We start from the raw sequence: 27,812 nt of genomic DNA, 5'->3' as shown, positions 1-27,812 counted from the left end.
TTATTGCCTCAGGTTTCTGTGAAAAGCTCCATCTTCAATTTGATCTCAGTCAATGTGCATTTTGTAGATAGACTGACTTTGAAGCCTCATTTTATGATCTCTGAGCTGTCATAGTCCAGATGACAGGTTTATAGTTTGGGAAGCCAGTAGCAATAGCTGAGCTCACTAGTCTTTGTAAGTAATGCACTGTCACTAGGTGCAGCTCCTCACCATGGTGACACTGCAAATATTGAGCACAAAATGATTCATGGGACCCAATACAATGCTTACTTTAATTAATATTTTACAAGATAACTAGCTTTGTTTAACTTTCCAGATGGGAGTGGATTGGGGAGATCTGAAGGACGGAATGTTGCTATGTAAAATTTATGGGCACTCATATTTGTGTGCTTGTTTTTAAAATTAAATTAAGAAAATATTATTTGTTTCCTTCTCTCTCTGCTGGGTCCTGCAAGGGTCTGGGGGATTTTCTGTGTGTCAGTGTTAAATGATGAGCTCTGAAAAGCAATGTTCTTGCTCTCCTGCCTTCCTCCCTCCCTTTGTATTCCCATGCAGTCAGTGTTGCAGGGCTGTGTCCTTCCTGTGAGTGCTTTGGAATACCATGTGCAGAGAGCACAGTGCTGTGACCCAGCCCTGGCTGGAGTGGCACAGCATCACTGGCTCTGCTCCAGGTGACCACTGGTGCATCCTGACCATCAGACCCCTCAGACTCGAGGTTTAGCCATATTTCCCTGAGGAAATTACATGTTTTGGGTAAGTAACGCTGGATTCTTTACTAAGGTTGGCAGGAAGTAAAGGAGTATGGCAGTTGCAGGCCTTTGGGGCAATACAGGAAATTAATAATTAGGAAATTAATAATTAGGAAATTAGCCACAGTGGTATGCTATGATGAGCTTATTCCAAATTTCCATGCACCTTAACTGGAATTCATTGCACCTAAAGATCAATCTGTAGACCAGGAAAAGAGTTTTACTTGACAGAGGATGATGCATCAGCCCATCTATTTAGGTGGTGGTCACATCATCCATAGAAGTGGTCAAATCCAGGGTCTTCCCTTTGGATATGTCCTAACAATCTGAGATAGCAGTTCACATTCACAGCCATGACCTCTCACAGCAATGTCACAATGACCAACATGGGGGAGGCTTGTGAGTACAAACCACTGAAGAAAAACTGTTTCTCAGTGCTGAGGTTTATCTGTAAATTCCCCTACTACAACTAAGACTTCCTTTTGTAGTTTTTAGAACTGTAACTGTAAATAAGCCAACATTATTGGATCTTTTAAACTCATGAGCATTCTTCTACAAGCAGGAAAAAAAGTGGCCCATCATTACTCCTGTTTGTCACAGGGCTCCAAAAAATGCCCATTAGTGTGTGTCCAACCCCTTTATATAAAACTGAGAGCAATGAAGTCACTGACAGCGCTTTTATTTGTCTGTATTGAGTCCTGAATAGATGGCAGAGAAAAAAATCCTGCATTAATAAAAGAATAAATTCCTCTTCACGTTAACATAAAATACTTCTAGAATGATGAAAAGATTTGGGTTCACTCCAGTGTGGTTTTCCCCGTGTGGTTGGTTTTTGCATTTCTTTCAACTTGCTCTTTGTAATCCATTTCCAGTTGGGCTTTTTTATTTTCCAAGTCTGACATATAGCGTGATGTTACAAATTCTGGCCTGTGGCAGCTTGAGGAATATTTATTTGTTTAGGCAAAATATCTTTCCTTCCAAGTCTGTTTTAAATGCCATAGAAATGTTTTCTTACTCCTTTTGTTTGTCATTGTTGGTTATTAGAAACCTCTGCTCAAGGTCACCAGTGACACAACCATCCTTTGCAGGAGGCATTTCCAGGGATTTTGCGTGGATGGCTTCAGGAAATCAGGAGGGGATGATAGAGAGGAGAGGAAGATCGAGGGATAAGAACTTTTTCTACAGTATTTGAAAGCTTTCTTTTTCTTTGCAATATGCAGTAGAAGAAGGGAGGAGTTGAAAGCTGAAGCTGTGAAACGCAAGCCTGGCCCAGTCTGATGTCAGGGGACAACCTCTGGTGAGCTTTGTTTCTTTCTCTGTCCTCGTGGTTGGGAATATGCCATGATTTAAAACTGCTGTAGCATTAACTGCCCCATTACACACAGCAGAAAGCTGAGGGACCGACCTCATCTGCTAGAACAAGTGTTTTAATGCTGTCCAAAGTTCAAATCAATCAAAAGGTCAAGCTTGTTTAAGACAGTGAGCGATAAGGGGAGGGGATGTCTCGGGAAGCTCATTCCTAGTTGTTGGAATTAAGCCAACCTGACTGCAGGAAAATCTCCAAATAGCAAGAACCCTGGAGAACAGTGACAGCTGGGAAACTGTGGGCTGAGCCTCCCCTTGCTGGAGCCAGAGGATTCCCATCAAATACAACAGAAGAAGAATAGACCCTGGTGAATAGGGAGGGATGGGAGGGAAGAGGGAACTCACACCTTGCTCAGTTGAGACTGGACCTTTTTCCCACACCATCAAAGGCAGAGTTTTGCCCTCTCAGTGTTTTCTTCTGTGCAAGGATAACATGGAAAACTTTCTGTGGAAAACTCTCCTTCTGGTTTTGTGAGGAGCTGCTCAGCACTTTGGAAAACTCCTTCCCATAGTTTGTAATGGCTGCTTTTTCAAGGGTCTAATGGCTTTATTTAAAACAAACCAAAATAAATTAAAAGAAAGACAAGAGGGGCTGAGGACTTCTTAGAGTATGTTCCTGCCATTTGAGTTGTATGATGGGGGGCATTAGTGGGGAGCCCATTAGCCTCCGTGGCACATGGCCATGCTTTCATAAGCTTGCAAGACAGGATTTTTTCTATATACTTTTTTGTGTGTGCATGTCAAAGAAAGCATTCTCCAAGGGCCAACTACAGAAAAAAATCCCTGGTCTTTTTGGCAGAATTCCCTGGTACTTACACAGCCAGGATTTTCTGTGCTCCAGCCCTGGTGTGTGACCCATGCTCTCAACACATCCAGGACCAAATGAGGATCTTTTGACTCAGGGCTGAATCTGACCATTTTTCTTCTATGGAAAAGATGTAAATAATTCTAGGGATGGGTGAAGAAAGGTGATATTTGGGATAAGGAAAGGTGATCCAGGCTGCTGGCCTGGCCCTAAGAGGAAGGATGGGTTGAGGACCAAGCCATAGACCTGCTGTATCACAGGACCACCATTGCTTATAGATCTGATGGGAAGCAGCAGAAAGACCCCCAGACCTGGAGGGAGGCTACACAGAAGCTTGGGGGCTGTGCTGGTGGATGAACAGCCACTCATTTTTGTTACCACATTGCTCATATCCAGCTGAAAGTAAATGGTAACTGAAAGCCCTGTGGTTCCCCTTGTGCTCTGTTCTGCAGGAGCACTAACACAGTGCAGGCAGAGGGTGTTTTGGGTATCCTGGGCCTGTTGCTGTTGATGTTGGTCTTCTCAGCAGTGAGCAATACAGTGGCTACAGGTTTACCAATCCAGTGGCCACCGCACACCCCAAAAGAATTGGCATGGAATTAAGAAATAGAGGGTGTCCCTTGGGAAGGCAGGAGGCATCATAAGCCTGGGATGCAGCTGAAGAGCTGGCAAAAGTTCCCTCAGTCCAGCTCCAGACTGCTCAGCCCATGAGGGCACCTGCCTATCTGGTCCCTCCAGCCACCAGGTCAGGCCTGTGCTGCTTTCACTCACCTGCAACTTCACCACTGGCAGAACCAGCAATGTTGCAACAGAGAATGTGGATTTTTCTGAGCTCTGATTCGTGACACCAGATGTGCCTGTGCTTTTTTTTCAAGCTCATCTGAATGTATGCAGTGGACATCTAGCTTTGAAAAATCACCGTTTGCCAGATGTCTTTTAAAATCATCAGTTACCAGATGTCTTTTAAATTGTAAACCTCTGTAGTCAGAGGTTAAAACTGTGTCAAAACAGGCACTGATAAGAATTCATATTGCATTTAAAATGTACTATGATTTCCTCCAGCTCTTTCCCCTGAGAAGTTCTTGCATGGAAATTTTATGGCTCGCGAAAGATTTGCCACCCGCCCATCGCTATAGAGTCAGTGATAAATGCTTTTAATAATTAACAGTGGCAGGGGGCCTCTGTCTCATGGATATCTCACCTCTCAGACAGCAGAAATAAGGCCTGTTGAACAGGAAGAGTCACAAGGGCTGCACAGTGATGGAGGGTTCCTGCAGCTGTACAGTTTGGGTCCCAGTGCAGATCTTCTACGACTGGAGTTATTTGTGAGCAGGATTTTGTCCTGTGCCAAGTTTGGAGCTCAAGGCAGCCAGAGGAGCAGGGATGCTTGAAGAGTTCCTAAGGTAAAAGAGGTCTGGGGGCAGTTTGGGGCTGGAAAGAGGCTGTGCCAGTCGCAAGGACAAACAGGTTAGGCTGTGAGTTTCCTTCTTAATCCAACTCTCCAGGGTCTCATCCAGCCTCTGTGCTGGCTGCCAAAAGCTCATACTGAGCGGCTATTTTGGGATACAGCAACACCAAGTGTTACTTCAGAGATGTTTGGAGAGAGATTTAATAAAATCAACTAATAAGGTTTGACGTGCTGAAGATTAGAAAGAACCATTCTGAGCATCTGTGCTGACCTCAGGGGTGGGAGGCTCTGGGGAGTCATGTGTGTCCAGGGCATGGATACCCTCCTGGGATGGCTGGTGGGACAGGACTGCAAACTGCCTTGGGCTGTCAGCTTCTGCTTTTGTTTTGATGGTTTAGGTTGGGGGTTTTTTTGCCTTTTTTTGCCATAGAACCAGCCCAGAGTAGAATCACGAGATTGGTGTTTATTACTTTCCAAATAATCTATACTCTGGTTTTAGTGCTGACACCGTATGAAGGGCTGTGTCACCGCTGCACTCATGTTTCCATGTGACACCACAGATTACTGTTTTTTCCCATTTCATAACTAATAAGTGAAGTGAGTTTGACAGCCCTGGTTCCCATGTCACAGATAGACTCGGTTAGCAGCAAATTCTTGTCAGGAGAAGAGAGTTACAGCTCAAGCTTAAAATGTGCTAGCATCCAGTGCAAAGCTTTAAATTCTTGACCAAAGTTAGATAAGGCCAGCTGAAAGTGTGACGTTTGAAATACACTATCTATTTATCTTTTCCTTCTGACCAAAAATACCTAGAGTGCAAGTATGTGTCTTTGCATCCAAGCAGAGAACAGTTGAGCTCCTCTAGAGAAAAGTATAAACACAGAACTTTAAATATTCTGTTAAAATCTGTGCAACTGTCCCTCTCCCTACATGAGTATATATTATCTATATTAAAAAAAATGGTGTGTATGTACACATCATTAAAGAAAAAAGAATTATTAGTTTTCAAGGTATAGGAAGCTTATTTAAGTGGTAGTAAGAAAAAATTGTTAGCTCTCCCCCAGTAGTCATTAATAGCTCCGAGCTCCAGCCTGAGTACAGATGGAGCTTTGATATGATCACAGTTTTGCAGTGAGTGTGTGCTGTATATCGGGCTGCTAATCCCGTGGTGGAAATCACCTCCTCCTAACACCTGGTGCTAGGACCTGACACAACTTGTTTCAGCTACAGCTTATGCAGCCTCATGGGCTGGATTTGGGCAGCTCAGAAAGCACTGGGCACTCTCTGCCTGGTGCTGTGTGCTGATGTCCTCCCATAAAACCTCCCCTCTGGAGCTGCTGTCCCAGGCTGCCCTCCTGGGCCACTTTCACCCTGAACATTCATTCAAGCCCCTTTTCTCTGTGCTGGATGGGTGCAGGGTGCAGGGTTTGTGTTTAGACAATGGTTTTAGTTATGTTTTCCAGCGGGATGAGCTGTTCCACCTCCCAGCTTGGGTGAGGGAGGAACAGTGTGTGAAATACAGCAACTTCTGAGGTCAGATGAGGAGCAAGTGCCTGTGGAGTAGGGAGCCCTGGGCCCTTTGGCTACAGCTCTGGGCATCTTCAGGGAATGCTGTTTCCAGAGCCTCCCTGGCTGCCTGGGGCTTGGCAGGGAGCATAAGTGCCATAAAAACTGGAGTCAGATGTAGAGTCCGGATGGTTTTGGCCTCTTTGCTAATTTTCAACAATCAGATCTTGTTACTTAAGAGTTTTCTAGAAGCTGAATGGAAGACTGGAGGGGGTTTTGGAGGGGCTTTTTTGGTAATAGTTTGCTAAATTTATGGTTTAGATCTGAAGGGACCCTTAGCCTGACCTCTGGTATATAACAGAGAGTATTGAATTTCCTGCACTTAACTCCCACAGTCTATCCAAGAACTGCCTAATCACAGTGCTTTCCTAGGAAAGCAAACACTCTTAAATGCACTCATTTCAGCATGGTCGAATGCTTGTTATTCCTGATAGTTAGAATGAATGGGGATTTTCAAGAAGGCTCTTGGATGATCTCCTGACCAAGGCTTTCCCTGCCTTCCCCTTGATCCCATCCCTCTCCCCAAACTGCACCCCCATGCTGCTTGTCTCCTTTCCTGGTTGTGCTGAAGGTTATAGAGATATTAAATAAGCTTGAGGGGCAGAGGAAGAAGAGGTATCCATTTTGGGAATTAAGAAGGGGCAGACATGTAACCCAGCTCAGCAGCAATGGGGTTAATCTGACTGTGCCCCACATTTGGGTGGGAATTTGTGAACTCAAAGCAGGTATTTATTATTCCACATAGATGTTTGCAATGACATATGAGCCATCACTGCTGTTCCTTTGCCTTGCAATGGCACCGTGCCAGAAACCCTGCAGGACCAGGCACTGCACCAGTGCAGAACAAAAAGCTCTCCCTACCCCAAAGAAGTCTGAGACTCATAAGGTAATTACTTATCTTTGTCCATTAATTTTCCTTTTTTTTTTTTTTAAGTTCCCAGATAATATTGTTTCTCTCCCAGCCTCAAAGTACAGCAACAAATAAATGATTTCAAGTATCCCCCTGAGATAGGGAGAACTGAGATAGATGTTGCCAGCAGGCACTGATCCACCTGTGGTGATGGAAGGTTGAGGGATTCATGGGGGAATGACAGACCTGGAAAGCTGCAGCATGGCTTTTCTAAAATGACACAGCCAAAGATATTCTAGAGATTATATCCTCCAAAAACTCGGTGGTCAAGGGCTTAATGACTTAAATAGCGGTCAAATGTCTGCTTGTTATCAATCACCTGTTGCCAGTTGAACTGCATTAATGAGGGTTTCTTGATAAAAGCTGCCTTATCATCCGGAACTGAGATACCCAGCCTAATGTGCTCCAGCAAGGTTTGAGGAAATGCTCCTCTTAGCAGCAATGAGACGATGTGTCGCTTTCCTGAATTAGCCTGAGTCAAATGGGTGGTCAGGCCCTCCAGAAAGAAGCAATTTCTTTCACCGCTTGTGTTACAGGAGTGCTTTAGCCATGTGTCAGAAAGCATTCTGGCTGTCTTGCAAGAGTTTAGAGTCCAACCAAACACACCTTGGTGGCCATTTGCAGTGGCCAGTGTTGCAGGTCACAGGGCAGGGTCACCGTACCCTGAGGGAGTGGCACAGGGTTTCACTGTACATCCCCCCGCCATAACCACTTACCTCCTTGGAGAAAATGGGTTGGAAATGGTATTTAACATTGTTGATGACAATTTTTCCAGATTTATTACCTGTTTTTTGTTCACTGTTTGGCTGCCTGCTCCCCTTCCATCTGCCAACCCTGTAATCCACCTCCTCTTATCTCAGCACAGTTCGCTCCACCTCTTGCTCATTTTTGTTTTATTGCCCAGCTAATCTCATTCTCCTGCTTTTCCTGACACTGCTCCCCTCTCCCCATCTGTGGAGATTAAATCACTTCTCCTTTTGTTTGATGCCGCTCAACATTCCCCCATTTCACTCAGGCTTTGGGATACTTCCAGGCACTTTTGCTGTTGTTGCACACATCCATTTTCCTGGCACAAAAAGGCCCATCAGCATCTGATGGAAGCATTACTGAGTCCTCGTTTCAACCAGTTCTCAGAGATGTCCTGAATGTGAAATGGAGCTGAGCTCAGTCTGCACAGTGCAGCAGAGGCAGGTGTGTGTGTCAGGAACTCCAGGAGCATCCACAGGGTGCTCAGGGCAGCTCTAGAGTGGTGACAGAGCCTGGTATCTGAATATTAGCCAAGAAAACTCGAGATCAAAGGCATGGGGTAAAAAAATCTCCAAGCTACCAAAATGTGAACTTTTGGAAGTGGTTTTCAATATTGTTGGTAATGTATCAGTGTAGTCAACCATCATCCCTATTTACATCTAGTGGCTTGTCAGTGTTCATGGCCCCAACAGTGTCATTCTAGTTACTGCTGAGAGTTGCTGGGGGTTTTAGGCTCAAGGTTGAAGCCAGTCTCCCTGTTCAAGGGTGTTAAGTGCATCCTGGTTTGGGGCACAACTGCAGCTATGGGGGAGGACAGTGGATTTTCATGCTGTGTGTTTCTGGCACCCTTCCACCTTCCTGCAGAGAGAACAGCGCTGGAGACTCTCCTACCAGTATTTCCTCCTCCTGTGTGACTGTGCAAGTCCACTGACTGCACTGCTGCTCGTGTTGGCTCAGAACTGGAACCAGCAGAGCCTTGAACCCCCTGGCAAACCCTGGACAATTTCAAAATGCCTTGCAGGGACCACGTGCACTGACAGGACTCCTCACAGCTGTCAGTCGCTGTTCCTCCTCACTGTGAGCACCCCAGAGTGTTTACTGCCAGAACAAACCCTAAAGTCTTCAAATAACCTCCCTTTGAGTACATGGGAGATGCTTCCCTTAGCAAGGACAGCTGCTGTTTGGCCCTAATCATTGAGTTTAGATGGGTTTTTTTATTCTGTTTGGGTTGTATCTCTTGCCTTAATCTCCACTTCCAATGCTAACCATGATGCATTTGCTATATGTCCCCTCACTACTTTTATCTACCAACATGTTTTAAATAGGTTTAAAGAGTACAGGAGCTAAAAAAAAAAAAAAAAAAAAAATCAGGCAGCCTCAGATGAAAGCCAGCAGCAGGCCCTTAAAAATAGAGTGGCAGCCCTGCACGAGGTGCCGAGTAAGTGGGTGCACGGGAGGGGAGCGGAGAGGCTGCAGAGGCTCTGTTTAAACAGGAGGTAAATAAGTGGCTGGGGGAGCTGCAGTTCATCTTGTTCCCTTACGTGTTGCCCAGATAATGCAACATATCTTCAGGCAGGCTGGTTCTAAAAATGGACACAGCTCTTGGGTTTCACTGGGTGACGCTCGGGCTGCGCTGTCCTACAGTCTGTGGGAGCAGTGAAATGGCATTTAGTGTTTCAAAAGCAGCAGCAGTACTCAGGTCTTGTCACTGGTACTTTATGAAGACTTCTATAATGAGGAATGTGTGACTTTATACCATGGTGCCTAAAGAAGCAGCTGCCTGTAAATCCCTGGGGTCAGGCAATGTTTTGTTAAAATTCCCCTTCCTGCTGTGGTTGACCTGTGAAAACAGCAATCATCTGACAGTGAGAGCAGCACTTAATTAGTAATTCAGGATTAAAGTGTTCTGTCCAATGAGTAATTTCACAGAAGCAGAGTTTAGAATTGGAGCTGGTTTATTATAACAAAACTATTGTCATGAAAGCCTCCTTGGCATTTTAATGGTCTTTTTCTTTGGTCTAAATATACATGAGAAGTTGAGAGGATGTTTAAATCTGAGCAGTGGATAAAAGGGACCAAGAGAAAGACTCAAAGGTCTTGTCCAAACTCCACACAGTTGTGTGAGCCACTGCCTTCCCTAGGACAGGGCATCATCCCAGGGAGCTGCACTATTCACCATTCCTCTCACTGCTCCAGGAGTGTTAGTGTCTTTATCTTCCTTCTCACCCTCCTCTCTCCTGCCTAGTTGAGCACAGCTCAGCTGTGCAAAGGATGAGTATTTGTTAACCTCCAGTGGCTGCAGTAATGGTCAACTGGCCCTTCAGTGCTACCAAAGAGACTGTGTTTGGGTTGGGCACATGCTGCTCACTGACGTGGAGAATTCTCCATTTCTTTCTAAGTGAGACTTCTCAGGCTGTCACTCAGGAGAGAAAGGGCAGCAGGGCCCCTTGACCAAACCATGGCAAGCATGTTCTGTAGAAGGCAGCAGAGACTGCAGCCTTCCCTGTGGGAATAAAGTGATCCTCTGTTGAGTGAAGTGTTGCCTACAAGGTTAATTAGCTGTAGAAAATGAGCTCGAATACTTAGGAGTAATGAATCATAATGAATTGTTATGTTTGAGGAGTGACAAATCAAATTCATGCATATTTTGAACTACTTGTTTTAGTCAGAATGGAAAATAGTGCTATGCTTTTTTCTGTTGTTCTGCCTTCATGTTGAGATGTCAGGAAGCAAATCAACATGGCCAGAGTTTGTAAAGTCTGGCAGTGCTTGATTGCACAATGTTTAATCTCTCTCCTGAGTCTTTGAGCTGGGCTAGGAGCAGGGGCTTCTCTGGAATCAGTACATTTGCCTCCACCTTCAGTAGATGGGATTTTGACCCAAAGAAACCCAAAACTTCTCCTAAGCTAAAGAGAAAGAAAAAGTATTGTCCTAATCCTGTGAGTGTTAGTGTCCTATGGCAGCTCTGATTGAGATGTAGCAATCTCATATAGGAAAGCAGACTAAATTACAGCCCCACCTCCCAGACCAAGGTGAGTCAAGGGACCTATTTGTAGCAAGATTCATCAGATCCTTCAGCTCCTGCTGTTCCCAGAAAAATCTCTGGAGTTTTTCTGTGGAATTAGATCCAGCAACCTAACAAGCTAAGGGGCAGACAGGCATTGTAACCTTTGAAATACCTGGCAAGTAAGGATAAGCAAGCTACTCCTACCTGGAAGATAACTTCTGGAATCTCAATGTAAGATGAAGGACACTGTGAAAAAAGAGGATCTTGATAAGAAGAATTTGTTCTTAGCCCCCTTCAAGGATCATAACATATCCCTGGGTGAGCTGAAGCCTGACACAAGCTGCTGTGCTTTGGGGTATTTTTGGTGTGGTCCCAAGGCTCATCTGGTTCAAGGCTGGAGGAGCTGTGAGCAGGGGGGGATTTGAATTCACAGCCTCTCTTTTAAATAGATCAGTGATTCCAGGAGGGCAAGTGATACTGCTGCAGTGATTAAGTTCTTTTCTGGATTGATGCCTCTGGAAGTGTTTGGAGAGATTTGACAGATCTTTCAGTCTGTTGAAGGTTTCCATGGTGTTGGCCCAGCCATAACTGTGTGAGGCAAACTGTTTGTGTCACCCCTGGGAGAAGGCATCTTTCTCACTCACAGAACAAAGAGCTCTTGGGCGTTCAAAGACAAAAGGTACCAACTGACATTTAGTTCTGCTACTAATTATATGTCAAAAACTAATACAAGTTAAGACTAAATTAGTACACTTCTCCAGATGTTTTCACAGTTACCCTGCCTGCAGCACTGTGGGTTATGTTCTGAGTTGCTAGGTACTCAAACTGGTCCTTCTCATCTCCGCTGATGTGGTTGCTCTTGGCATGATCAGGTGCAAACTCCCACTTATTAAGTGCTATGAAGGAATCATTCTGACACAAAGTGGAAAATTCTCCTTGGGGTTCAGAGCTCTTGCAAGAGGCAGCCAGTGAGGTGGCTGCTTATAGAGCTGACCCCATGCTTCGAGATGTGGATTCATATACAATATCTGTGAAAGCAGCTATTCTTGCTCTTGCCAAACTCCTCAGAAGACCCATAAAATGATGTTAGTTGTAAGCCACAAGCTGGCTCTTATCTTTGAATTGTTTTTCTCTGACAATTTTAAGAAGAGCTCAGCATGTTCTCAGTAGGAGCTGATGGATGCTGAGCACTTCTGAAATCCTGCCAACTTCATTTAGGTTCCTAAATGGGAACTGAGTGCTTTTGAACATATGATCCTAAGGGTGCATTTCATAACACTATAGCTCTGTCCATATCATTTCTTTCCTCTCTCACTGTCCCCAGAATGCTCCCAGCAGCAGCAATAACACCAGGAGCACTGGGCTAGTCAAGGCTTGAGTGATGCCTCAGTTGTGATGTCAGCTCAAGCCACATTGAACAGAATTAAATGACAGCAGTTAAAAGGTGCCTGTCTGCATCCAGTCTGCAGTAGGGTCACCATCATCACTACCAGCATTATGGATATATTTGAGATAGCTGTGGTAGATTTTATATATATGTATGTATATGAAAACAAAAATCTAGTGCAAATTCTGCCTTGTTTTTCAGAGTATTTCATCCCCTGTTTCAGGCCACGTGCACTCTACTCGACAATGCTCTGACTCTCAATTTTGGGATTCAAATTTTCTCCTAAGTAGGTTCGTGGGGCAGATATAATGAATATTTTTTAGTGTTTGTGGAGCAGGGTAGGAGGGCAGACGAGCCTTTATCTGAAGCTTTTCCAACAGAGTTAGTGCATGGACAGCATCTGTTTTGGTCCTGTGAGGCTGACATCCTCTCCCAGCAGACTTGGCAGTGAGCAGAAGAACCACATGTCAAAAAATCTGGGGGGCCCATGCGCTGTGGACAAAAGTATGGCAAAGAATTTAAACATCAGTGAGTGGAGTGATGCTGGAGGGCTGGCTGAAAGCGATTAGCACAGTGCTCTGGAATGTGGCGTTTCAATAGCCGCTCCAGAAGGATCTGCAGCCCCATTGACTTCTGCAGCGTCAGGAAAGAGCCCTCACACTCCAGCTTTTGCCAGTGTGAATGGGAACGTGCAGGGCTGTGTGTGCAATCACAGAGCTCCCTGCTCTGGCTCTGCACACCCTGCCCTGTGTCCTGCTGATGGGGGGTTTCCTTTGCTCCACGGGAATCCCATGCCCCAGTGACTCAGGTGGCTCTGGGTCCTCGTGCGTTGCCAGAACCCCCCCTTGTCAAATCTGCATCAATATCAGCTCCAGCTTTGCTGTTTGCCTACCCTGGGCCAAAGCACCAAAGGCCACCTGTGGCCATGATCCAGCTGTTGTCAGCTGTGCAGTCAGGTGGTGGGTGGGGTGGAGTTTGGGTGTTTTGTTGCCACGTGTGTCAGTGTGGGGCCTGGGTGTTTTGTTTCCACTGCTGCTGGGTTTTGGCCTCTTTGGGAATGCACCAAGTGGGACTAAGAATGTGTCTTTGTTCACATTCACTTGTTTAATTTTTTTTCTTTACATTTTCCTCCCCCCCCCCCCCCCCTTCTGATTTCTAGGTAGATAATCAAAGTGTGAAATAAATTAAAAATAAAGCTGGGTAGAAGGCCTGGCTGGCGAGAGCACATACATTTTTAGTCGAGGTGGGAGAAGAACGCGCTCATTCAAGCCCTCATGGAGGGCAGGGAATTCCCTGGCTTTTGTCTAAATATGGCATGAGAGAGCAGAGCACAGGCAGTGCAATGCTTCACTGAGTATTGTTTAAAAGGGAGCTTGGCAGTGGCCAGCAAGTAGGATTCTTGTGAAAACATGGCACAAGGAGTTGTTTGACAGATTCTGACATAGCAAAGTCTTTACAAGGGGCAAAAAAAAAAGAAGGAAAAGAGAGAAACTGCAGAGTACATGAAGCCAAAAGCATAGTCTCTGCATAGAAGATTGGAGAATAAAAGGCACTTAGCACTGAGTCACACCCTGCAAGCTCTGTGGGTCTGATCCTCTCAGTGATCGATTGCACTGAGTTAAAATCCCCTCCTAAATGATTGCCTGTTGTCAGTCATCCAGAAGAGGGGATGAAGAGGAGTGAGAGCTGGGGAGGAGACTGCCATGGCTTGCACCCACTCACCAGAGTCTCTATCTCAGACTTGCCTGGTTGGATGGACCCATTCTCTGCCATCCCATGTTTCCCCCTGCAGGTAAATGACGTTTCACTAGCAGGTTTTTGGATGCAGCACTCAGTCCCAAGCAATCCCGTGGTTTGTGTAGGTGTCTCCCTTTTGCAAAGCTTATGCTGAGTTGTGGCTTTGAATATCTATTGCAGCAGTGAGCAGTGATTCCTGCCTGGAAGAAAACCCCTCTCCCACCACCTCTGCCACGTCTGGAGACATTGCGAGTCCCTCAGAGAAAAAAGGTCTTTACACATCTCAGCAATGGAGAAATTTGCCTCCAGAATTCCAAGTCTACTCTTGAAATTTGGCCATTATGTGAGTGTGTTTTGAGAGAGGGAAAACTTATCTGGGATTCAGTGCATTTATGGAGGTCTCAGATGGAGACACTTCACTCGGTAACTCTGCTACTGACACCAGCTACTGAACAGACTGTGTAGCTCATACAGAGGAGGTCTTGGCTCAGGCTTCCCCATTTAAAGTGGAGCCCTCCCCTAAATTCACCTTGAATGCAACATCCATGCTCAATCACAGCTGGAGCTTCCTCACATCGAAGATAAGACACTCTTCCTCTGGTTGGTGGTTTGGACGGTGTCCTGCAATGTAAACTAGAATGATAGGAGTAGTCTGTAATTAGCACATAACCTCAGGCAGTTTTGTTCCTGAAATGCAAGGCCTAAGTTGTTCTGCTGCAATAGCATTGGTTTAGTGAGTCCATTAACTGCTCTGCATCATGTTAGTGAAAACTGTTCCCTAAGAGCTGCAAAGGTATGGAATAGGAACCAGGAGTCTCTGATCCAGTCCTGCAGGCATCTTCCAGTGAAACCAAAGGGAAGCCCATCATATGTGTTGCCTGTGAGATGCACTCCATGGCAAAGCAACGAAACCCAAGAGTTTCTGGATCATCTTAGCAAAGCTCGGGGGAGAGTGAAGGCACGGGAGCACTCCCCTACCCTTTTGAACATTTCAGTTGATGTTGTTAATTGTAGTGGAGCTGCTGCAAATATTTTGGAAAGCAAATATTTGATGTCCTCTTCCAGCAGAAAATAAGTCGAAGGACCAACCTGCTGCCACTCACTTGGTCATTGCAACAAAACCAGGGCTGAGAATCAATAGCAACGATGTTGAGCTTTTGTGGTCACCTCCTCTCCAAACAAGGGCTGTGATGTGAGAGCAAACAACACCTGCTTGGAGGAACTGGGCACGTACTGAAAGGGACCTGGTGGGCAGAGGCTGTTTGTGCAGCACTGGGCTCTGGGGTGGGGCTGCTGGCAGAGGCAGGAGGAAGATGATATCTCCATCAGCCCGTGCTAATGCGAGAGGCAGAAATGGGCCTGTGCCCTGTGCCCTGGCTGGTGAGTGATGGACAACAACTCCTCCGTGCCTGCCAGGAGGAAAGCCCTGGAGTGGGACTGCCATCCAACCAGTCCTGCTCTTGGCTGGGGTGTGGGTCACATCGGAGGACAAATCGAAGGGTTTTCACAAGGAGAAAATTGGGCAGCTCCTTATGTGGTGGAGGCAGCAGATCAGTCACCACTCACATCTCTGCCCAAGTATGAATTCTCTAAGGAAAACCAATATCACTTTGCCCTAACTGGAAAGCAGGGGAGATGGCACGTACTTCATGTGCTCTGGCTGGGCCCAGATACCCAATGTGCAAGTGATCTGCTTTTGGGTGCTGCTTTTTTTCTTAATCTTATTTTTTTTGTTGTTTTTAGCCTTCTAAAAACAAACTTCGGATTCATCAGCTGGAAGTGATCTCATCACATTACAGATTCGTTTTCCTGGGAAACTGAACTTCTGGTATAATCATGGGAAAGTCTCACCTTCCCTTTCTTATTTTCTTTTAACTGAGTTTCTATTGAAATTAGCTTGGCAGACCAACACCTCAGAACGAAAGACACAAAAGAAAACCCTTTGTTACTACTATTTTTTTTAATCTCTTGATTTTCTTACCAATCTCGTGATTTTGAAGATAGCAAGTGATATTTGGATATTTAAAGACACATATTCAAATCCGTAGAGTAGGCAGGGTCCTTAATAATACATTTTACCAACAGTCTGTATATCCCACCACTGGCAAAAAAACAGAGGCAAACCCTAATAATTAATTACTTCTCTGTCTTTTGTACTGTTCTTTGAACTGCAACATTTTTGTTCACTCCTACCCTTTTTCTAGCTCTTACAAATGCTCTGCACAACTGGAAGGTGGCTCAGCAAAGCCAGTGCAGTATCTCTGTAGCCAAGCAAGGACAGACTTGGCTCCTCTTCAAAGGGAGCTTTTATCGAGTGTTTAGTGTGATGTGACAAAGCAGGGAAGTGTGCCATGGATGCAATGCTTCCAAATCCCCACCTTCTACCTTGATTGAACTTGAGAACAATTATCCCTTGCCAGGGTGATGAGCCCTGCCAATGTGCATCTTGTTTACAGCTGTGCTCAGTTTTTAACGTATTTTCCTGTTTTGGACTAGGACAGCATGATTCTGCTTTATGAACTGGACAAAATCCATTTAAAATATCAAGTTTCTTGTATTTTACCACAGGAACCAGAGTGTGGTGTTTTGGGCTGGCAGCCCCAATGCCCCAGGATGACATTGCTCACGTGCCCAAAGTGACGCCTGGACTCCAGCAGACCTGCAAGGTTTCACTGTCAGTGTGGGAAAGCTTTGGATGGGGCCAGTAGAAACTGAAAAGATTTATTCTGAGATTATTTTACTGTGCTTGGAACAAGCATTTACTGTCTGGTGTGACTGAGCTTTAGACGCTGCTGTAAATTCCAGATGAAAATTGCACAGCATTTGCCATTCCGTTTTGCCCTATTTTATTTTGTGTTTCCTTTTCATTCCTAGATTCTGCTTTATTCTGAATTCTAATGAATTTTTAGATCATTGGATCAAAGTCTTACTAAAAAAAAGCAAAAAAAAAAAACCAAAAGAAAAACCAACAAAAAACCCCACACATTTTGGCCAAAAATATTTGGCTAAACGTTTTTATTTTACTAATTTCACCATTGTCTATAGCAGTCACTTTAAAAATGCCTGCACCCAAACCTAGTTTTACTTGAAAATATCCTCTTCCTTTTGTCTCTCTCTCTTTTTTTTTTTTTCTTCACAAGAACCAGGCCAGTTTTCAGAGAAACTTTAACATGAAAAATGCACATCAACACCCTGAGAAATTTCCATGTTTGGCTTCAAATCTGTCATGTTACATGGAGAAAAAAATATGTTGTAAATTTTCTTGTTCAGTCACTTTGTAGTTTGGTGGTTTTGCCTGCAGAATATATTGAGAACAGGAGCTTTTCTCCCTGGTCATTCCTGCTCTGCCCTATTTTTACCCAGCTGATCCCAGCCCATCGCTCTGTGCCCTGGCAACTTACTGGCTTCCTCCTCTTTTCTCTGGATTATATTCCCTCTTTTTGTTGACTAAAAGGACAAGTCTATTTCAGTTGAAGGAAGAGCCAAGATTATGATGTGGCACTGAACTTTGCTGAGGATTCACTGTTTGTCTCTGAAATCATCCTCGGACAGCGGTGAGACTCCAGACCCATCTCCTGGTTGGACTTGGCTCAGTGCTGTGATTCCAGGACTGGCATGGGGTCCCTCTCAGCACGTTCCAGGGTGCAGAGGCACCTCTGAGCAGTGAGGAGGGTTTTCCAGTGAGCCCATGCTGAGGCAGCATCAGTCCAGCTCTTTGCTGCTTTGCCCACCTGGTGTGTGCAGGAAAAACCTTGGCTCAGCCTGGGCCAGTCCCACCTGTGAGAGCGTGGATGGGGACGTGCCGCGCCGCAGCCTGGGATGTGCTGCTGGGAAATAGCGTTGGCTCTTGGCCAGCCTGGAGCAGGGAGGTGGCAGGGAGTGCCTTTGATGCCTCTGCTCCGGCTGAGCAGTGGCTCTGGGAGGGGTGGCCCCACGGACAGTCACAGTGAGACTCTCCAACAAGCTGTTCCCATTCCTGCTCGTCGTGGAAGCAGCAGCCCACCTGTTCTCCGCTGTGCTGGAATATCAACCGGCACCCTGGCTCTGTTGTTTCAGGCTGCAGTGGGTAATTTTTAATCCCTCTATTCAGAGCGTTTCTAGGAACAGGAGGAGAAACATACGGCATATGCTCACCTCGCCTCCCAGGAGGTGTGGGGGAGTGTGTCCCAGCAGCTGCTGGGGTAATCCTTGTCCTTCTGTCCCCAACCACATCTGAGAGGTGTGCCCAGCATGTCTGGGCATCACCCTGCAAGCAGGTGGGCTCCACTGGCTGGGCAGGGCTGAGGGGGGCAAAGTCCCTTCCTCCCTTCTGCAGCCAACAGGGGCATGGACAAGGGCACGTGCAGGGCACAGGAACTGGAGAAGTGACTCCATCCTCTCCTGGGTTTCCCTGAGGCAGACCAGCTCCACAGTGGTGTGGGGGGCACCTCAAAGGCACGGGTTATCCCTCCACAGTCACACTGGGGCTTTTAGGGTACGGGTACCATGAGTGTTTGAAAGTTGCTTGGATTAAGGACTCACATTTGGCCAAAGAGGGTCTCTGGTGAGATCTGGGCTGGATGCAGCTGTGATCTTAAAGCACACAAGGTATCTGCAGGAGTAGAGAGGGGGGAGCAGGCTGAGTGCTCAGCTACTGGGAACTACCTCCTGGATCCTGCAGCTCCCCCTGTCTTCCCTTGTCACCAAATCTCCAGCACATGAGGCTTTGATGCCCTGTCATTGCTCATTGTCCTGGCTCTCACCCTGACCCAACTGTAGCCGACGGGAATGGTGTCAGTGGGGCTGGTGGCATAACGAACATTTTGTCTTCTCCCTTCGCTTGTTCCCTCCTGTATCCCCTGCTGCCCACCCTGCTCTCTCTCTCTCACTGCATCGCCTGCTCTGGGCACCATCTGGTGAATTTTGGGCTGTCTCATCTCACCAACTGTCGTTTGTCCTGGCTGTGGTGTAAATGCGCTCACGTTTTGCTTCAAAGGACCCCTAAACCACTCTCTTTGTGGACCAGCCGGGCTGTCGGAGAGGAGCCAAGCCGTTGGCACTCAGCAAGCAACAAGCATTAATAAAAGCATTACAGTGAGGTTAGAGCCTCATTAAAGTAATGCTAACGAACCGGCTGCCTTCCAAAAGTATGAAATTTTTGCTAACACTTCCTCCTTCTAATTTTAAGTATATTTAAATCTTTCTAGGGAGGCAATATTCAGTCTTCCAGGCTACAGCATAAGCAAATCCCATTTCAGAGGAGCTGCTATGGAAGTGCACTGGTGCCCCTGGGAGTGTTCTCCAGCCCCATCCTGCAGCCTCAGTGCCATGACCACACAGTGGGGCTGCCCAGACCTTTTTCCCCCTGTGCAGTGTCCTGGAGCTCACTCTACAGAAGCCCCAGTGCTCCAGAGTGCCTGCCAGCACCGGGGTATGTGGACTGAAGGTAGGGGCTGGACCCACTGCTGCCCCATGCTCCCAGTCTTGGCCACAGCCAGCAGACTTGGGTTAGAGCAGCCAAAGGAACCGCTAATTGACCCAGGCTGGCACGGGTCTGGCCCTGAGGTGCAGACAGTGCCCTTCATCACAGCTCTTCTCCACTACTGTTGACTCGCAGAGACACTGGGATGAAAGGCTTGGCAGCTCGTATCTGCTGCTGGCACCCTTTGCCAGGTGTGTCTGGAGGGGGGAGATCCCTCGGTTTGTGCCCCGTGGTCCACAAGCAGCGTCTGAGCTTTGCCGGGTGGAGATCGCTGGGCTCAGGGCTGGGACTGACGTGCCGAAGGGGCTTAGCTCTGGGACCCCCTCCAGCCTCCTCGAGCACCCTCAGGGCTGGCTCCAGGTGGTTCTCCTGGCTCCCCACGCTCCCCCCGGGCTGTGCAGCTCTGTGCCCGCCGCGGCAGACACCCAACTGCCCGCCGAGCCCGCGGCTCCATTGTAAAGCAAATTAATTCGCCGCCGCGCCGAGGAATAGCCGTGCTCTCGGGGAGGCTTGGCAGCAGCAGTGAGGAAAGCAGCTGCTCCAGGACTCACAGCCCCTTTTTATTTCATTTGCCTGGTTTTAGCAGCATGTGATGGGCACATGAGCAGCAGCTCTGCCGGACATCTCTCTGGCTGGGGGGCTGAAGCTGCTGTCTGCCCCACTCCTGTGTGAGCACACGGCTTCTCCCTGCTGGTCCTCCTCCTCTCACCCCAAACAGGTTTTTATTCTCCTACTCACTTTGAAGCAAACCCGGCAGTTTCATTGTCAAAGGACAGTGTTTGATGGATGGATCCCTCTCTTTTACCTTGCCTGATAGGGAGGGTACAGGGCAAACATGGTGTTTTAAACAATAAATACCACTTTCTTGTGTGGAAACAACCAGTCCAAATGGTCTCTGCTATGTTTAGAAGCCCGTTTGAAGGGTCTGCCTGAGGGAGAGGGTGTCATCAGAATGAACTCAGTGTTACAGCACTGCCTTATGTGCGACTTGTTGCAGAGACTCACTGAGAGCTCGATGAAGTTGCAGGTTTGTACTAAGGGTGTTCCCCCACTGCCTCCCGAATCTTGTGAGTTAGGGGGGCTGCAGAGGCAATTGCTCAGCTCCTGGGTGTCCATGCCTGGGGCTGGCAGTGTCTGTGGGAGTTCATGTCTTGCTGCAAGATTTCCTCTTCATTTCAAGCATTACAACACAGATTTTCCTCTTGCAAAGGCCCCAGCTCTGCAGACAGGCACTGTCCTCACTGCAGGGAAATTAATAGGGTGCCTCGGAGCAAAGGTAAAACTAAACTACATAAGTAAATGTTTGCAGGATCAGGACCTTATTCAGGCATAAATCAGGTAGCTCCAGCCAACAATAGAATTACCTCAGTATAAAATCCCATGTAAGCCAGTAAGATCAGCTCCAAACCTGCTATGAATTTGCTTTTTGTTTCCATGCCAAAAATATATCACTTCTAACTGCTGCAATCGGGGCTGGTCTTTTCAATTTATTTTTTTTTTAAGTGCTTTTGGGCACATTTATTTCCCGTCACCAGCAGATACGAGCGGAGCCTGACCCTCCTTCCCTTGGGCATGTCCCAGCCTGCTTTTGCCCACAATTAATTGTCGCTATCAGGGAATATTTTTTTCTTTCCTTGCCTTTTTTTGTTACTGCATTTGGTAAACAAAGGGACAGCAGTGACGATCCAAAACCGTTCTTTTTATTTGCCTGGGAACAGAGTCAACTATTTGTGGGTCTTTTGTTGTGGATTTTTTTTTCTCTTTTTAGCTGGTGACTGTTTAAACGGCTACTGGTACCTGTAGTGAGCATGTACTGGTGCTGTGGGATTTGTCACCTGATGGCACTGAAAATCACAGATGGGGCACTGATGAGGACAAGGAGCTGCACATGGAACGTGCCAGGTCAAACCAAAGGTCCAGGGTGCAGTGGTCCCTTCTGTCCTTCCCAAAGAATATGAAAATAGCCTGCAGGGTTTTTCTGGTGGCTGCACTTGCCTCAGTTTCCCCAGTTCTCAGCTCTCTGTTTTGAGGTGGTGCCCCAAGACAAGAAGCCTGGTGATGTTTGCACCTGGTTGAGCCAGGATGAGACTGGTTCTTGGAAATGAGCTTGTCAAAACAGCTGGGAGAAGGAAGGCAGGGAGGGATGAGAGATAGAGAGAAGGAAGCTGTAGGCTCTTTTAGCTTGAGGGCAGACTTGCACTGGCCTCTCCATCCCTGGGGCCCATGCAGCAGCAGAGCAGGCAGTGAAGGCAGCTTCTGGAATGGTCTCTTCCTAGCAGATTCCAGTGTCATCCCCACCTACCCCTCCAACTACAACCTACAGGGTGCTCCAAAAACCCAGGCAGAGCTTCTCTGCCCCATTGCACCAGGACACAGCTGGCCCTGGGACAGCACTGTGAGGAACAGGAATGCATTTTCCAAGGGACATTTAAGGTCTTCAGTTATTTTTGAAAATGGCTCAGAGGGTCCTAATTCATGTGCTGTAGAGAAAGGCTGCCTGTGAACACCCTGTATAGTGGGAGCTTTATAGGTGTTGCCTGTAAGTTACCACCAGGTGACTGTAGCTGCTGTTAACAGCGTTGGGCTTTGCTGGTGGCACACACAGAGCTTGGTATCCTGGGGATGTCTGAAATGGGAGTCCTTCCCTAACACCACCCAGGGGACGGCTGGCTGGCAAGGGAGATCAGTCACCCTGAGCTGGCATCCTTCAGGAACCATTATTTCAATAGACCACAGAAGTGAGGCAGTGCTGGGGGAAGCCAGGTGTGGCTCCCAGAAGCTCTGCTGGAGCCCTTGCCTGGCACCTGCCCTGGGGACGGGAGGATCCTCGAGCCAGGCTCATCTCCCAGGGGGGTCCGCAGAGCACCACCCTCCTCTCTGCCCTCCAGGCTGTTTCAAGGAACATTTTGCAGCCATGAGGATTTCTGTTTGTGCCATCCAGCATGGGAACAGGCAGGAGGACAGTTTGGTCCTGCTGCCCTTCTCAGTTTTTTTGGTGCTTGGTTTTACTTGGCTCCAGAGCAATTCCCAAGGCCTCCGAGTGACCACTCAGTGTCACAGCATCCTCTTGGGTATTTTCCTCCCACGTATCCCCACACTTTGGGCAGTGATGTGTGCTGGGGACACCCCGGTTGCCATCAGAGCTATTTTTGACCCCTGGACACTCAGAAACAGCACAGGGGGAGCTGCTCCCCTGCCTCTGCCAGCCATAACTCCGGTGCTGCAAACCAAACCCCTGGGACATCCCTGGGAGCCATATGGTGAAACCCAAAGCAGCCAAAAAAGCTGTGATTCAAACCTGTTCTCGGGGCCAAGACTGGTGCTGCCAAGTCACCATGGATTGCATGAGAGCCCTGCTCCTTTTAGGTGAGGATAAACAGTCCTGGAACACATGGAGGAGAGGCACACGTGGGTCTAGCCTGCTGGGGTCCATCAAAAAAATTCCCAGTTCCACAGAGGCAAGAAAAATTACTCAGGAGAATTTCTCCTGGATTTTACCTGGCACTTCTTTGTGGTACTTTGTGATACTTTTGAGTTTGCTGTGGGAAAGTAAGCAGCTCAGGTTGGTTGAATCTCAAACCTTATATTAAGCATTTACTGTCTGGTCTCCAGGCAGAGCCATATTCCTGCTGCCAGCCAGACTCAGCCCTCAGCCCTGCCCTGGGGGGCTGGGGGGGTTGTGAGCAGCGTCTTCCCCCACTGGGATGCACAGTCAGGAGGAGGGACTTGTGCCCTGGAGCTGTGGGGGCTGAAGGGACTCACTGATTTCAGGGCCTGCCAGAAGGGACAAGGACCTTGTGCAAAAGGTGGATGTTTAATGTTACAAAGGCTTCTGGAGTCTTGCTCTATAATTCCAATTATATAAAAAAATCCAGATTTCAGAGTTTACTCTAAAAGAAGTGCAGGGGTAGAGGGATGATGGTTTCTGACTGATCATGGATTTATTTTTTAATTGTGTACCCACAAAGTGATGTCATGCAAAAAAAATCTAACCCATACAGAAACTCATTTCAAAAGGAGTAACTGCAACATTTTTTCAGTCATTGTCTAAAAAGGCTATTGCAAGATTGCTGGGACTTCCCTTCTGCCCAGTATGATATTCTGGTGTAATTGATGGGCCGTTTGGACTCTTATAGTTTCTCATGAAAACCCTCCTGACGCCTTGCAGAGCTACAAGAAGGTACTGTAAGCTTTACTCCTCCACTTTCTCCCTCCCAGAAGGAGAATGGGAACTGGAAAATTCCTCCAGTTTCTCAGCAGAGGGGCTGAGGCAATGTGGTTCTGTACAAAGCAGCTCTGGCCACGGGCTCTCTCAGCAGTTTTATCTGCTTGTTGGGCTGGAAATCATGACCTCAGCCACGGCCACAGGTGCTCTCTGGAACACTCTGCAAGGAAATCTGTCTGAATAGCAATAGCAGAACTACTGGAATAATTTATACATCTGAACTAGCAAGGTGTTAATCCGTCTCAGGGGCAAAACAAAAATCCTGTGAAACTTCCAGGGTCTTTGCTTGGTTTTTCTGCACCTCAACAGGCTCTCAGGCTTGTGCTTGTGCATCGCCGTGGGGAGAACACCCAGCACAGAGAGGGCATTTCTGCTGATAACAGAAAAGTTGGTGTTTGGTCCTGCTGTCAATGGGCTTTAGCTTGGAGAGAAACCTCCACTAGTCAGCTGCTTTGTGGCATTTTTACAGCAAAATAAAAGATGCCTGGAATTATTTGTTGGTCACCAAGCAAACGTTTTACTGCTGAAATGTTCCAGAGGCTATTTACAGAGCCTTGACTGACAAAAGTGCAAAAAACTTACAACCCTCTACATGCCCTGCCCTCCTAAGAGGTAAACCATGCCCAAGGCTGGGATAGGAGATGGAGGTGATGGAGATGAACCTAAAGCTGAAGGTAGAGATGGAGTCACCTCCTGCAAAAGGCACAGGGGTCACCCAGGGCTGAAACTGAGGAGAAGCTCATTTGTTATGCAAATGTCTACTTGACCCTGGCTGTATACAGTGGAAAGCTCTTGAATTATTTTAAGCAGAGGACAAAAGTTCTCTCCCTCCCCCTATCATCTTGGATCCTTGCAAAAACAAAACAAAACAGAAACCTCTGTGTGAACCATCTGACAATGATCAGTACTTGGCTTTCCTGGCAAGAGCAGGGCATACACAGGCACATGGAAACAGAGCAATTAAGGAAAAAAAACGGTATTGGAAGCAGCCGGGCTTTATTTTGTCTTGATGACAGCATGAGCTGATCATCCTCCAGCCTTATCTCTGTGAGCTTGCCGAGCACAGGATGCTGCAGGGGCTGGGGGGCTCTCCCTGGGTGACCCACAGCTCCCCCCGCTGCCTATCTGAGGCTGAGGGCTGAGGCTCAGCCCTGGGCAAGGAGGGGAGCAAGAGTGGCTATTTTGGAAGCAGGAAGCACTTTCAGGCCAAAAGTTCAGGCTGGCAGCCTGGTTCATACAGAGAAGGCACCCGTGCGAGGTTCCTGCGCCGGCCAGCGCTGAGCTCCCGTTCCCGACCACGGCACTGGCCACGGCTTTGCATGAGCAGATGTGCATTTCACACTGCTCAGAAAATCCTGTCAGCATTTACATAGAACTGAGGGGTGCAGAGGGGACAAAGCCGAGCCTTTCCCACGCGGGTGGTGATGCCGTGCTGCCACACGCTGCCATTCCCGCGGGGAGTGCGGCTAAACCTGTGCCATGTGCTCCTGCAGCACAGGCTGTGCGAGGCAGCAGCACTGCCTGTACTCTGCCCACACGGAGCTGCAGCAAAAACTTGTTTTCCAGACAGATTGTGTCTCTCCAGAGTGGTTTTCCACTGAGTCAAGCTCTCCCCTGACCTCAGCACCCCTGTGCCCCCACACTATGAGAAAGCCCAATGGGCTGCTGAGCTCTGGCATGCAGGGGGTTGGTTAACCTCGGGTGAATCAGCTTTTAAAAAAGGTGTGGGGTTCAGACAAGCCATTGCCCTGTGCTAGAGAGATTCCTGCTGGTTCTGCAGCCCTGTGGTCAAATGGGAGTGCAGCACAAAGCCCCTTCCTACGGGGCTGCCTGGCTGCCTCGCTGGGCAGCTGCTGGTGCTGGCATGACCCAGCTGCTGACAGGGAAACCTGGATTTTTCCACACAGCAGAAGTCACACAAGGTCAATTCCACTGATTCCTGCATGGGGCTTCCCCACAGTCCCGTCCCAAACACATCAGGGAGCTGCTGAGCTGTGCTGCTCCTGCCCCAAAACATGTGGGTCCCTCGGGCTTTGCTGGTGCTGCTGAGGGAGGTCAGCGAGGCCACAGAGGCTGGGGAAAACCCTCCACAAGCCCAAACAACTCCCCAAAAGCCCCATTCAGCCCGCAGAGTGGAGTTCAAGTCAATGTGGGCTCTGCTCAGGGCCAGCTTGCACCCCAGGGTCCCTGGGTGCAGGTGACATCCCTGAGAGCTCAGGACTCGCCTGTCCTCAGCCTGGCTCTCTCCTGTGACACACAGGGGAACCAGAGGCACTTGGCCATTCCCTGAGGCCCCACCCTCACATGTGTACCTTTTGTGGCAGGGGATGAGCCGCTGTGCTGGCGGGTTCCTTGTCTCATGCCACCATCCTGCCTTGCTGACACCCATCCCGTGGGAGCCTGTGGGGCATGGCAGAGGAAGCAGCATGTGCCTCTGGGAGGCTGGACAAAGCCCCCACCATCATCTGTACCACAAGGTGGGAGCAAAAATACTCATTCAAGGGCCATGAGCTAATTGGAGAGAGCTCAGCTGCTTTAACTACTCATAATGAAAAAAAATTAGTATCATGAATAAAAAAATGAGCCTGGTGTGCTATGACAGCCCATGCTTGGACCTGAACTGTGACCAACCAAGACTGAAGGTAACATTGAGCTGGAGAGAGTCATGACCATCTCCCAACTGCAGGTGAGAGCTGTGTCTCTGTGGTGACTGCAGGGCAGAGCAAATGGCAAGATTTTCCTTGGCATGACCGGGTGATGCCAGCAGGACTTTCCCAGTAATCCCAACAGGGCCACCTGCCACCAGCCAGGTGTGAACTGGGTGCAGGAAGGACCTGGGGTTTGTGGTGTGGTAGCACCTGGGCCACGTTTTCCTCTCTGTATAAAATGCTTCATTTCCTTAGTGCAGTGTCTGCGCTGCAAAGTCTCCACTGCAATTCTTCAACACTTAAAAGCAGTTGCTCTCACGGGCATTTTTGCATTTGTTGGAAAAATTTGTGTGGGCATTAGAATGTTTGTTTTTTCTGATGACTATTTTTAATCTCGTTTTTTCATTAAAAAAAAAATCGAGATAGATATGAATTGAAACTGTGCCTTTAAATATGACGTGATATTGGCTGCCCAAAACTAAACACAAAACAAGGGAGAGTTGGAACATGTGCCTAAGAACTGGGAAAGGCTAAAGCTTTGTGTGCCACTCGCTTGGCAGCACTGTGAGAGCCCAGGGACCATGGCCAGGGCATGGCACTGGCCAGTTGGCACCAGAGGGGTTAAAGAAGCGGGTTCACCCTGCAAGGAGCTGGAGCTGACACAGGCCTTTCCAGGAGAAGGTGCTGGCACCAGCTCCCCCAGTCTTCCCCTGGGCAGCACTGGGAGTGGGGAATGGCAAAGGCAGTGAGGGGGTGGTTCATGTTTATTCCCCACTGGTTTCCAGAGTTGGAGAGGAGCTGTGCAGGGAGCTGTGCCCTCCCCCAGCTCCCTGGCCCGTCTCTGGGGCTCTCTGCTTTTGTTCCCTTGCTGGGGACTTGGCCAAGTGGTGTTTGGTTGGAGCCAAAGGCTCGGAGAGACTGAGCAGGCTTGGTGCTCCCTTGCAGCAAGCCAAGGATGGGGATGGGGGGCCCTGCAGAGGGGGCGTGTGGGACTGCGGGCACCCCAAAAGCAGAGGCAGAGTCTTCCCCACAGTGCTGGCAGTGCCATGCCATGCTCAGTGCCATGTTGCCCAGGGACCCTGATACTCCAGGATGGGAGCAGCTCTGCACGTGTCCTGCTTTGTATTTCAGGAAGCCAGCCTTCCCCCAGGAATGTTCATGGCTGAAGCTGGGGAGGGAGGACAGAGGACAGTGGCATGTGGGAAATGCGGTGGCACAGACCCTGATGAATGTCATGGTGAGCTATTTTAAGATTTTTATCTTGCTACCCTCTGACAAAAATGTGCTTTGGAGCAGAGCTTATCATGTGCAGTTTGGCACATGGGGGCCCGTGAGGGGACAGTGGGGCTGGTCCCTGTGAGCTGGGGCAGTGATGTGGGGCCAGTGGTGCAGCAGCACTGGGTGCTGATGGCACAGCACCCGTCTGTGCCATGGGAGATGGGCAGGAACAGCCACAGGCCTGACCCAGACAGCCCGTTCAGTGGCTCCCCAAGATAAAAACCAGGTATCTGAGCCAAAATCCCAGCCCAGGTCTGAATCAGGGGAGTGCTAGACTTCACTGTGCTCCTGGCTTCCTGGTGTCACCCAGACCATGAGGACCTTCCCTACCTCCAATTTCTAAACTTTGGATCTTTCTAAACAGGGGGATTGATCAGATGCTGCTGCTGCTGCCTCCTGTAGTCTCTTTTCCCCATGGTTGTGTCCCAGGAACACGGGGCATCACGTGCACAGGCAAGCAAGTGGCCCAGGGTGTGTGCCCTGGGATTGCCACCACCACCAGCTCCCACTGGCTCCCAGGGG

General features: G+C 48.1%; 1 long non-coding RNA gene across 3 annotated transcripts in view; it reads left to right on the top strand.

Annotated features, from left to right (window-relative positions):
• The window catches only part of LOC127478180 (uncharacterized), a 32,051-nt gene extending 11,113 nt beyond the window's left edge, over positions 1–20,938 (top strand). For all 3 annotated transcript variants that reach the window (XR_007907134.1, XR_007907136.1, XR_007907135.1), the window contains 2 exons: positions 556–2,046; positions 6,636–20,938. This is a non-coding gene — a long non-coding RNA (uncharacterized LOC127478180). The remainder of the gene's footprint in view (positions 1–555; positions 2,047–6,635) is intronic.
• Positions 20,939–27,812: the final 6,874 nt, after the last annotated feature.

The sequence above is a fragment of the Manacus candei genome, unplaced genomic scaffold, assembly GCF_025592945.1.
Source record: "Manacus candei isolate 608988 ecotype Guabito, Panama unplaced genomic scaffold, ASM2559294v1 h1tg000057l, whole genome shotgun sequence".
NCBI lineage: Eukaryota > Metazoa > Chordata > Aves > Passeriformes > Pipridae > Manacus > Manacus candei.
This window is presented reverse-complemented; position numbering and strand designations above follow the sequence as displayed.